The following is a 12,491-nucleotide window of genomic DNA, read 5'->3' as shown; positions in this document are numbered from 1 at the left end:
TCCAGGGTGCCACCAGTGGTGTCAACAAGGCGTAAGCCATGTGTGCTTTGTCCATTTAGTTTTCTTATCCTGTTCCAAACCTTTCTTGTATCGGTGAAAGAATTTATTGAAGTTAAGAAGCACCTCCAGGTATTGTTTTTGGCCTGACGGCGAATGCCGAATGCGCCTTCCCATGGCTTTGGTGCGCTTGAACGCTACAAGGTTGTCCGCAGTGGGGTACCTGCGAAGAATGCCCCACGCCTTGTTGTGTGCCTGGCGTGCTTGTCGACACTCTTCATTCCACCAGGGCTGCCTTAGGTTACTTGTGTCACCAGAAGTCTGGGGAATGAAGTTCTCTGCAGCGTCAAGGATATGTGCCGTGACAAGGCTACAAGCTTCATCAATACCCAAGTGTTCTATGGAACTGTATGCGAGTTGAGATTTCTGCTTAAATTTCTCCCAGTCTGCAGCGGTTTCTTTAAACCTTTTAGTTGAGGTGGGAGTGTAAGGGTCTCTGTCTAGGCATCTCAGGAATACTGGGAAATGGTCACTTCCAAGCGGGTTTTTCTCCAACTGCCACTCAACGGGTGGAAAAAGAACAGCAGAACCGATTGCCAAGTCTATGTGTGAGTACGTGTTGTGTGTAATGTTATAATATGTGGGCTGTTTTTTGTTGAACGAACACGCACCAGATGATACTAGGAAATGTTCAATCAAGCGGCCGCGAGCGTCAGTTCGCCCAGAACCCCAGAGTTTGTTGTGTGCATTTAGGTCTCCAACTAAGATAAATGGTTCAGGAAGCTCATTTACCAACGACTCAAATTCTGAGGTAGACAATTGATGATCCGGGGGAATGTATAAGGAACATATTGTAATCAGCCGACCAAAAATGATCACGCGGACAGCAACCGCCTCAAGGCTGGTGAGTAGTCTAATGGACTGGGATGGAATGGATTTTCGCGTCACAATGGCAACCCCACCAGATGAATGAGCAAAGGCAGCTCTATCTTTCCTGAAGACAGTGTATTGTTTAAGAAAGTTACTTTGCTTGGGATTCAGGTGTGTCTCTTGGAGGCAAACAATACTGGATTGATGTTTATAAAGGAGTTCATATACATCATCCAAGTTTTTTATGAGACCCCTACAGTTCCATTGAACTATGTTTTCAACAGCTATTATGGATTAAAGATAATAAAGATGTAGTTGAGAAGTTGCCTATTCTGGTTCATGTCAGTGAGTCTTGTTTAGGGCCTGTTGTACGTTGAGGTGGTTTTTTCCCACGGCCAAAAGTGCCGCGGCGCTCATTTTGCGCCTGCTGGGCAGGTTGAGATGCCGAGGTGTCCATGTCCTCGTCTGACAAATCAGGCGGCACCGACATGGTGTTCATCCGACATCCACCTCGTGGATTGGTTCCTGAGGTGGCCGCAGGCTTCTTGGTTGGAACCTGCGGTGCTGGAAGGGAAGGAGTACGTGTGGGGTCACCTGAGTTCATGCTCTCAATGCCCTTGGGTGTCGTGCGGGCCAATGGAGCTGGACTGGAAGAGGCCGGACCAGTCCCAACAGCGCCCGTCACCACATTCTCCACGGGCTCCGCAGACGTAGTGGCGGGGTGCTCGGCTGTGGACGGCAGCCCAGCAGGAGGAGGAACCACCAGGGCCTCTGCTGTAGAGGCAGGAGCTGGTGGTTGCTCGGAGGGGGTTAACGACAGCGACACATCAGCTAAGCTGCATTGTGTCGCAGTACTAACCAAACGTCACCCCAACACCCGGCGGGCGGCGTCTCCATAGGATGCAGCCGAAAACATCTTGTGCCTTTGGCGTGCTTCGGGGAAACTGATATTTTCGGTTACTTTGATTTGAATGATCTCTTTTTCTTTCTTGAAAGATGGGCAAGATCGTGAGTATGCAGCGTGTGAACCACTGCAGTTCGGACATTTCATGATTGTGTTTTTGCAGTCATCAGAAGAGGGATCATTCTCGCCACATTTCGCACAGGTGAGCTTGCCACGGCAAGCTAGAGTTCCATGACCGTAGTGTTGACATTTAAAGCATCGCCTCGGGTTTGAAATGTAGGCGCGTACACGACAGCTAAGGAAAGCTGCCTTCACTGTCTCTGGCAGGGTAGAGCTAGCAAATGTTAGGATGATGTGTCGGGTCTTGATCTCTGCTCCATCTCTTCTCATAATAATTCTACGGACGCCAACAACACCTTGGACATGCAGTCCCTCAAGGAGATCATCATCTGTCTCATGGAGGAGCTCTTTGTCAGAGATAACACCTTGGACAGTGTTTAGCGTGCGGTGTGGCGTAACGGTGACGGTCAAGTTAGCAATTTTTTCTTGCTTCAGGAGGTTCTCGCTTTGGTTTTTTTGCATAACTTCAACAAGGAGGTCTCCAGAGGGCATCTTTTTGGCGTTGTAGTCTTTGCCGACAATGTTTTCAATACATTTGGCAATTAAGAAGACTGACAGGTCGGTGATAGGTTTTTCATTGGTCGAGTGTACAACTAGATACTTGCTGAAAGCTGCCTGAGGTGGTTGGGTGCGGAGTACTTCGGTGCGACCCCTTTTAGGGGGTCGATCAGGGTGTTTTGCGAGAGTTGAGAAAATAGCCATAGAACATGGAATTAATTCGCTGGCGAGGCCAGTCGCCCACCACCGAGCCCAACAAGGGAACGTGGCTTTGAAGTACACGTTAGTTGTACCTCGCCACTATAACCCTATGGTCGGAATCTAGGGTGATGTCCTCGCACAGGGTTAACCCTCGCCGCCTAGAGAAAAAACGGAAAAATGAGGAAGAGAAAAGATGACAGGACAGGGTTAGGAAAGAACATAGGAAAGGGAAAGAATGGAGAAGAGGACAGGAAGAGGCGACTGGCTGATTCCCCCCAGGTCGGGTCAGACTGGGGGCACCGTCTACGGGAAGCGGGGGCCGAAGTGGTGTGTTGCCTCTGCCAGGGGGCCACGAAGGTCCAAAACAACCCTGGCTTTGGCTCAACCACCAGGATGCCCTTTTCCCCGGACACGGCAAAGCCACGCACAGCCGAGGGCGTGGGTGGGTCCAACCCACATGTGCTCGGGTTCGTGGTGTTGCAAGACACCAAGTGCCTACAGCAGTAGGCACCCCTGCGGAGCTCGGGACCGTGGTGGCGCTACTCACCAAAACACCTTGAGTACACAAGGTGCCCCCTGCGGGGGCTGCACCGAAACAGCTCCAGTGACGTGTCCACTACCATCTGTAGCGACTTTAGCTGGAGCAGACGGGTCAAAATGTCCCAAAATGGGAGAAGTAGTGAGAAAGTTTGTCAGCGTACTGAAGGCTTCCCTTTGTTCTTGGCCCCAAGAGAAGGTTTCGTTCTTGTGGAGGAGCTGCCTGAGTGTGCGGGTGATAGCCGCAAAATTTTTAACGAAGCGGGAAGGTATGAACACAGCCCGACGAAGCTTCTGACGTCTTTTGGCAAGCGAGGTTCAGGGAACTCTTTGACAGCCCGAACCTTGTCAGGGTCGGGGCAGACTCCGGGGGCGTAAACTAGATGGCCGAGAACTGTGATCTCCCGACGCCCAAAGCGACCCTTCTTGGAATTAAGCTCTGGTCCTGCTCGTCGCACGGCGTTCAAAATGGCTTTCAAAAGTGGGATGGAAAGCATTGACGTCATCAAGATAACAGAGATCAGTAGACCATTTAAAACCATGAAGCAGGGAGTCAATCATCCGCTTGAACGTGGCTGGCGTGTTACATAATCCGAAGGGAGTTACTATGAATTGATAAAGACCATCCGGCATCGCAAAAGCTGTTTTTTTGCCATCGAGCTCATCAACGGCAACCTGCCAGTATGCAATTGGGAGATCTATGGAAGAAAAGTAGTTCGCCCTGTGAAGGCAATCCAACGCGTCCTCAATGCGAGGAAGGAGGTACATGTTTACAGTATCAAATCTGTTTCGATGACGATAGTCTGTATAAAACCGCCATGTACTATCCTTCTTCTTCACCAGTATAACTGGGGATGCCCATGGACTAGTGCAAGCATCAGTAACATCGTTGTGAAGCATCTTGTCCACTTCCCGTTGAATTGCTTGGCGTTCGTCAAGGATACCCGATAACGCCGTGTACTTAGGGAATTGGCATCACCTGAGTTGATGCGATGCTGAACAGCAGTGGCCTGTTCCAGAGGTGATCGTCAACATCAAAAATGTCTCTAAAAGATAGCAATCAATAACGAAGTTTCCTTGCGTGTACACAGGGATATCGGAGCCTATCATAGGTTTGAGATCGAGCGGAAGAGGTGCGGTGGGCATGGTCTTGCGCTGACACTCAAGTTCTGTGACATGGGGTAATGCATTCACCTTGCACTATGAGCTTCTACAGAGTGTAGCGAGCGACATTCCTTTTCAGATAACCTGCGGTGTATAGCCGAAGTTTCTGAACGGCAGTTGAACACGACCATCCAAAACCACAGCGAAAGCGTGGGGCATCATTCGATTACGCACGAAGATTACGTCAAGAATAGGCAAAGCGAGGTAATCGCCATCGAAGAAAAGAAGCGACAGATGCAAAGACACTAGTGTAGTCTCTAGGGGCGGCAAACGGACTTCATCTGAGGAACAGGATGTCTTACTCTGGGCATCGTGATGGCCGTGATAAAAAGGCAGTTCCAAGCGAAGGCTTCAGCCGAACAATCTATGAGTGCTAAATGGTCCGCGAGAAAATCGAGGCCAACAAGCATGTCGTGAGAGCGTTGGTCCAGCAGAGTAAACAACACTACGGTTTGTACGCAATAAATAGTAACAGGTGGTGCACACATCCCGGCCACAGTGGGCGCACTTCCGTCAGCGACTAGTACAACACGTGATTTGGCGGGTGTGAGTACCTTTCTAAGGTGGCCGCGAAGCTCCGAGATCATTATACAGATATCTCCACTCATGTCAAACAATCCGGTAGTTGCAACATCGTTATCTTCAATCTTCAGTATATTGTTTCGCGTACGAAGCGTCAACACAGGATTTGCGGTGGTCTTAGGAGAAGCAGCATCACCTCCGGGAGCTGCATCGTTTAGTTTTCCGGATGGGCGTTGTCATACGAGGTGGGCGCGAGTGGACGCCGAGGTTGTGGCGAACGGGACTGACGGTGATAAGGTGGCGGCGATTGGCTCTATCGGTGGAATGGAGCGTCGGCATGTTCTGGGTGCGGCGGCCTACCTAGCATAGATTCCCGCTTTCCACCACCTTTAACTCATCTTTGTAAATGGTCTCTTGAGACTGACAGATGTTGGAATTAAGGAAATGCTTTCGAACTTTCCCTCTAGCGCGGGTGTCGACGTTCCTCTCTGATCGCGGCCAGCACGCATTTCGGACGCCAGTTGCGTGCGCACGCCACAGCACAAATTATGAAAGAAAGGCTCCACAGCGGCATCCATATATATATATATATAAATATATATATATATATATATATATATATATATATATATATATATATATATATATATATATATATATATATATATATATATTCAAAAACTTGGGTGCGACCACTTGGAAAACACTAACAAATACTTTATTTCGACAGTTTCGACCAGTGGTCTGGTCTGCTTCAGGGAAAATTACAAGTGACTGAAAATGCTCTACGAAACACACTTCACGAGAGAGGGGAATTTTGCCCTCTACCTCTCTTTCTTGCCAGAAAAGAAACCAAATAAATGAAAGCAAACATGTACAATAATCTCAGCGGCACATATACACGTCTCTCCCCAGGCGAGCGGCGATACAAAGCAAGGAGAGGGGAAAAGGAAAACAGGAGAAAAAAGGAGTATAAAGAAGGAGGCAATTAGAAGTAGAGAAAGAGGGGAGAAAAGGAGAGGCAGAAGAAAGGGGGGTTCTCAGAAGCAGACACTGACGAATACGAAGGTCGAACAGCGGAAAATTGAAAGGTAGAGTGAGGGACCGCTCAGCGGCTCAGAATGACGTGACGTGCCGCATTCCGCGTACTGCAAAAAGAGAGAAAAAAAAAAAAAAAACGGAAGAAAAACCCCTAGGAGTGAATTATGTTTGAAGAACGTTGTTGCGAATGTAGATAGGCGCCACATGGCCCCCAGTAGCTCACGAATGCCAATACAGGGTCTAAACACACATAGCGAGAGAGCGGAGGAAACATGAGTACGGAGGCTGCGGCGTCGGGCAAGGTCCGCGCACTCAACATGGTCCGAAGTTGTGTTGTAATCGATAGCCCGAGTCGGCGCGGCGTGCCACGGAGATTTATTGGTGCAGAAGCGCTAGCGGAGCGCCGAAACGTCGCCGGAGGAGTCATTCCCGTGCGGAAACGCACGGGAATATATATATATATATATATATATATATATATATATATATATATATATATATATATATATATATATATATATATATATATATATATATATATATATATATATATATATATATATATATATATATATATATATGTATATATATATATATATATATATATATATATATATATATAGGGCAGAAAATAAGGGTTGGCAGTCAAGAAAACCTCGGAAAGCAAAGGGGAGGTGGTGATGGATCATACAAACAGATGAAGAATTTTTTGATTCAGAAAGAAAGTTGCGAAAAAATGCCCGCCGGGTGGGATCCGAACCCACGACCTCCAGAATACCGGTCTGGTGCGATGGTGACTGCCAACCCTTATTTTCTGTCTATATATATATATATATATATATATACCACAGACAGGTGTCATCTGGTGGTTTCTTGAGAAACGCAGCGGCAGAGGGCCCGGAAGCCATCCTTTGTCTCAGGGCCTAGAGCGAAGATGAGCCGGCCAGCGCCCACGACGCATTCAAACACCGAACAGCAGAAGCAGAAACAGCATTTGAAAAACGGGAGGATAGGCAAACAAAGCCTCACGTTAAAACAGCGTGCCTAAGAGGTTTACCAGCTGAGCTGTTACTTCTCCTACTCCGGTTATCATCCCGAATTGACCTACGCACAACGACTGAGTGGTTTCCTATGGCGGAATGGCTCTATCCAAGGTTTCTAAAGCAACATTGCAGAAGACCCCAATCGCAAACTGTAAATTGGTAGAATTGAGGAGCCAAGGGCTTACGTGTAAAGTGCAACACAACACTTGTATTAAACTGAAAAACTTCCAATTCCATGGGTGCCCCAAAACAAATGATATCCCTAGAAATGAAAACAGGGAGGCCTCTAATATCAGTGGCCGTCAAACAGTGCGAGAAAGAATTTGGCCAAAATTTTGTTCTATAGAACGAAGTGCTTGTAATGCCCCTCGTATTTGCCACACCGTGTGTCTTCGGAATATACAAAAAAACTCTAGTGCTTCTCTATTGCGTAAAAGCGCTTATATGCCTAGGCGATAAAAACCGCTATAGAGGACCTTGCAGTCAAGTACCAGTTTGAAAAAGTAACCGATAAGTCCTGAGCTGCACATGAAGTAACCAAACTATTCACTGGTATAAGAAACATAGCCGGAAAAAAATATGTTCGTACTTTGCTAAAACCCCAATTTCCCTCTTTCTACTGAATGACCCTTGTGGTGAAAGTTTTAGACAATGCACCATGCCCTATATACATTCTATTTTTTAAAACCTGTCTGATTTTGTTTTCTTCACTTTCATCATCGAAACGGTCTAAGTATGTTTCACCACGCAAATCGTTACTAACGCGTGCACAAATTGGTTGTGGTGACAGTTTTTTTACCGCGGAATGAAGCTGCTAAGAGCAGCATTCTTGCATTTCTTTTTCAGAATACGCCTTTTATTCAAAATAAATGGTCTCTTTTAAAGCCCGAATGCTGTTTCTGGAGATAATAGCAACATTTCAAGAAATAACGTTCAGAGCAAATTTGGAAGCTTTAGCGTCAACATTTTGACGCGTAACTGTTTCTGGTATTCTCCTATAAAACGCAATGTTTCGTTCCTACCAGTTTAACAAAATAGCACACAAATTCTATGAATGTATCAAAAATTGATAGTAACAAAAAGAAAGGTTGTGCGCTGTCCTTGACTTGTTTTCAGCGTTCTGTGAGGCAGACAAGCATACAGGCTGGGCATAATTGTTTCCCTAATTTTAGTATTTGTATTTTTCACTAAGGCGTAAATAACGCCTACCGAATATTTCCCCTGACATACCTTATCGTTTGGGGGCTCAGAAGTTTACGAAGAAGAAGTGGCCCGTAATTGTGAAAACCTACCACTTCTTTCTCCGCCGCCTACAACCTATTGTTTACGTGTACATTGACATTGTTACTACGACAACGGTGTTTCCGGGTATCAGTCAATTCCACGGACAATTTCGGTATAAAAAAAAGTTATGCATTGAGGAGCTTGTTCAGCTAAACACGGTACGCATTATATGTTTCCAAATTCATTATTGTTAGACGGCTGAGAATTATTAGCAGAATTATTTACCTGTAATTGGGAAAACATATCAGTACTTTCTCCGCCATCTACAATGCCCTGATCAACGTGAATATTAATATTTTGTTACTGCAATAACCGTGATTCCGGAAACCAGTCAATTCCACAGAAAATTCGGGAGTAAAAAGAAAATTTACATATACGAGTTTGTTTGGCTGAACGCAGATTGCACTGTATTTTCCCGAAGCAGTTGTTGTAGGTGTCGCAGTGCACTGACCTTAAAGTAAGCTCTTTCGCAGGAATGGTTTTGTGGAAATAGAAAATGACATATTAGGAATAATAAACAATAAAATACGTGAAAATAAACTTTCTGGTGCTTAACGCTCCTTCCACACGTATGCTACGTGGTGCGCCGTAGTGCAGGGCTCTGAATTATTTTCGCCACCTGGGGCAGTTTAACGTTCTACTAAATGTTTTTTTTTTGCTTCCAACTGAAAAATGCAAGGTTAGGTTGTATATTATCTCCATGTTTTTTTCACAGCGAGGAATTAATTTTAGATATTGTTATTTTTTTCATGCCCGTAATGCACGACAATATTGGGGAAAGTAGTATTTGCGTGTGAGAATGCGCTGTCCGCGTGGGAGCTTTTAACCATACAAATGGAGTCAACGGACAACGGACTTGTGAAGGTAGCGCCGCCACGCAGTTTAGGGGCCACGGCATACACCGGGGCCTCTTTTTTTATAAAATCTCAGTAATTATGCCTTGAGCCAAGCCTGTCCGACAAGCCACACAGTGGTATCCAAATTATTTTAGATTCAAATATAAACACATTAACAACATATTAAAACCCAACCAAAACATCTGTGAACATCAGAATGTTTTGCTTAGGAGGAACACAGGTTGCTTAATATGCAAAATATTTTACGTGCTTTTTTCTTCAGTTCATGGTATTCCTAGAAAACCAATCAGAACTACAAAAAGTTCTGCTCCACTGCTGGACTGATTGGAGTGGCAGACACAATACCTAAAAAACGACATATGTTAAAAATTAAAAATATCATATCTGCCCTGCATGTTCAAGCTTCACCAAAAAATTAGGAGCATGATATCAAATGAACTCAGCACCTAAGTACGCGGCCAACAAGAAGGCAATGCTGAGCCTGCTAAAACAAGTGAGTAACCTCTGGAGAAATTTAAGTGTGGTAGCTGCCGGCTTCGCATTCTAAAGGTTGAGTCCACAACACACGAGTAGCAGCAGGCAACCTGCCTCACTGAGATTGGGGAGGTCCGTGAATACCGTCTCTTGCTCGCAAGAAACAGCAGCACCACTGATAGATGCTGCCTTTAAGCAATTGAAAATACTTTTGTTAAACCTTCCCTTCCATTTTTTGGGTAGCAGCATTCATTTAAACATATATCCCGGGTCAACGCTTCACAATTCGCCATGAGGTGTGCTATAGTGCGACCCTCCTTGTTGAAGGCAACTTCACTGAAAAATGCAATCTCCAAAGCCCTATTTTCATTTAGTCTGCCTAGAGACAGCAAGACAGCAAGATGCAAGATATGACAATTGACATACCCGTATTCATGGCACAAGCGACCATCAAAAATCGGCTACACTGAAACCCAAATTGAGAACAGCGTGGACTCTACCGCCTGGCTGAAGTGACGTCGCAGCCAGCAAGCCGAAGCAAATCTCCGCACAACCGCTTCATATTTGCAGAAGGTCCACGGGAAGCACACCCTGCAGAATTTGACCGGTTCCACCGGCTGGCTGGAGGACCAACCAACAGGTGTTTGTACGATCTATGTTTCCACAATGTGCTGACAGGTCTCACCTTGTCGGCGACTGAGCTTTTTTTGAAAATTTCCAACTGATTATCAAGGCATTTCACAGGGCTACCAGTAATATCCTAGTTGGTTTGGTGATAGGCACTGTACATCCAAAATAAATTTTGCCGAAGAGAAATTTGAGTACAGTTGGCCTTCGATTGGCCAACATGGAATTTTTAATGTGCACATAGAATGTACACAAACTTTTAGATACTTCACAATCAGGAACAGGTGCCACAGCCAGATACCAGACCTGCGAACTTGTGCACAGCAGCGCCATGCCTTTATCTTGAGCTACTGGCAGGTCATCAAACTATGCTGACTGCCCTGAGGGGAAACACGCACGCAATTCACTATTCAGGCAAGTCTCAAAAAGAAATTTTACATATGTAAAAAATATGGGGTGTAACGCAACAAAGCGACACCTGCGCTCTTCAGTGTGCTTTTGTGCAGGGCTTAAAGTTTTTGACGCGACTGTATCTCATTGACTCGCCTTGTCCCTCCATACGGCGTTGTCCGTCCACACCCCTCCCCCTACACTATAAAAAAAATAATAGTTAGCGGCGCCCGGTTTCGATCTCACGACCCTGTGGGCGGAACGCGAGGTACATGGTGCTCTTCCCACTGCGTCACAAAACCGAGACAGAATCAAATGCTACCAAGGCGCCTTATATCCTTGACTCATTCAAACTACGTCAAGAAGCTACTGATACAACGCATGATGGGGCAATGATTAACACTTGCAATGAAAGACAACAAGCTCCCACTTCCAGCAACAATGATGGAGTAAAGGTCGTTGCGACAGCGAAGCTCAAAGCATACCACTTAGAGAGATTGACAAAGATTGGCCAATAAAACATAATAATATCATAAAACATAATAATCATACGCGTTCCCGACATGTTTCACGCGATTTCAGAATCAATCCAACAGAAACACCAAGTTAACCCCACGATGCGTCGCATTTACACAGGGTTCCCCTCGCGGAGAGGTGGGCGCAATTTTTGACCACACAGAGACCTTCCACATGTTTCTTTTTTATCGTAATGAATGTTCGCACAGTTCCTATGAAAATTACACCTGATAATGTACCGTCACGGAGAGCCTAAGTTGAAACGACAGTACGAGAACCAAAAGCTGCCACGAGGGCAGGAGGGAAAAAAAGAGGACAAAAGCAAAGTTAACACCATCTCCTGCCACCAAAATGTTCCTAGGGGTTACCGTTTATTTTGTTGTTGTTCACAGTATTTTTCTTGTGCTAATACTAATAAAGTACCTATGGACACCCATTGCTGCATTTTATGCTGGCTCTGTAGCTGGATGGAAACAGTGCAACTTTCTCCGTCAAAACGTCTACATCTTTGCACTGGCTAACAATGGGGTCTCCTCGTGAATCAGCGTTAATGGTCAGGGGACCTGTTATAGCTATGGGGCAGTTACTGGTTCCATTTCCATATTGTTGTTTAGGTCGTCACAGTGCACTGGTGTATCGTTAGCTTCTTTGTGGCACCTAGACTCGCGGGTTCTAAATGAGCCAGCTGAGCTCAGCACGCTGGTACAGCCAGCGAAAGAATGCATAACAGACAGTCCTATTCTTGAAGTGATCCACAACGTGTGGGATGTCCTTCATTTTAATACGTCTTGACTCGTGGCTCCCACATGAAGGCAAAGAACAAAAAAAAGCAACAGTGTTTGTTTGTCCATACTGTTTTTTTTTTGTTTAGGTGTCTGAAAACATGGCTCTTGAAGGTTTTATATTTCTTTAAAACCACATTGCGCGAAATATTTGGAAAAGCATAATACTAAGCACGCTGCTGTGAAACTCAAAATGTTCGTAGCAGGTGAGCCACGCAGGACAGGTTTCTCTACATCAGCTGCAGCTTTCTTCCTAAATTATCAAGACATTATCACTAAAACGTAAAAATCAATGCACCCATAATACTTCTGTGTGTGTCCAGTACATTACCGCTTTTCTACACCTGAGAGGCATTAAGCTGCGTTGTTACATTTTTGGCGCAGCTCTACCCGTTTTACCTGCTTTTTTGTTAACACAGAAATGGGTTGCGCTGACTCCGATAGTGAGCTACGCCTTCAACGATTGAAAAAGCTTAGTAAAATCGGAACTGGCAGCTTGACTCCCGCACACGATGTGCCAGTATAACTTCTTTAGGGATCAATAGCAAATACTCGCCGCAGCCTAGTAAGCGTGCTTCTCAAAAAAGTTTACACTGCAATCAGAACTGAACGTGTATGCGGAACTCCGTCAGTTTCACTGAACTGCAGAAATACACCAGAAAAC

Source organism: Haemaphysalis longicornis, unplaced genomic scaffold (assembly GCF_048455015.1).
Source record: "Haemaphysalis longicornis isolate Haplotype H1 unplaced genomic scaffold, Haemaphysalis longicornis Haplotype H1 scaffold_7, whole genome shotgun sequence".
Taxonomy (NCBI): Eukaryota; Metazoa; Arthropoda; class Arachnida; order Ixodida; family Ixodidae; genus Haemaphysalis; species Haemaphysalis longicornis.
The sequence above is the reverse complement of the archived record's forward strand: the minus strand, read 5'-3'. Positions refer to the sequence as shown.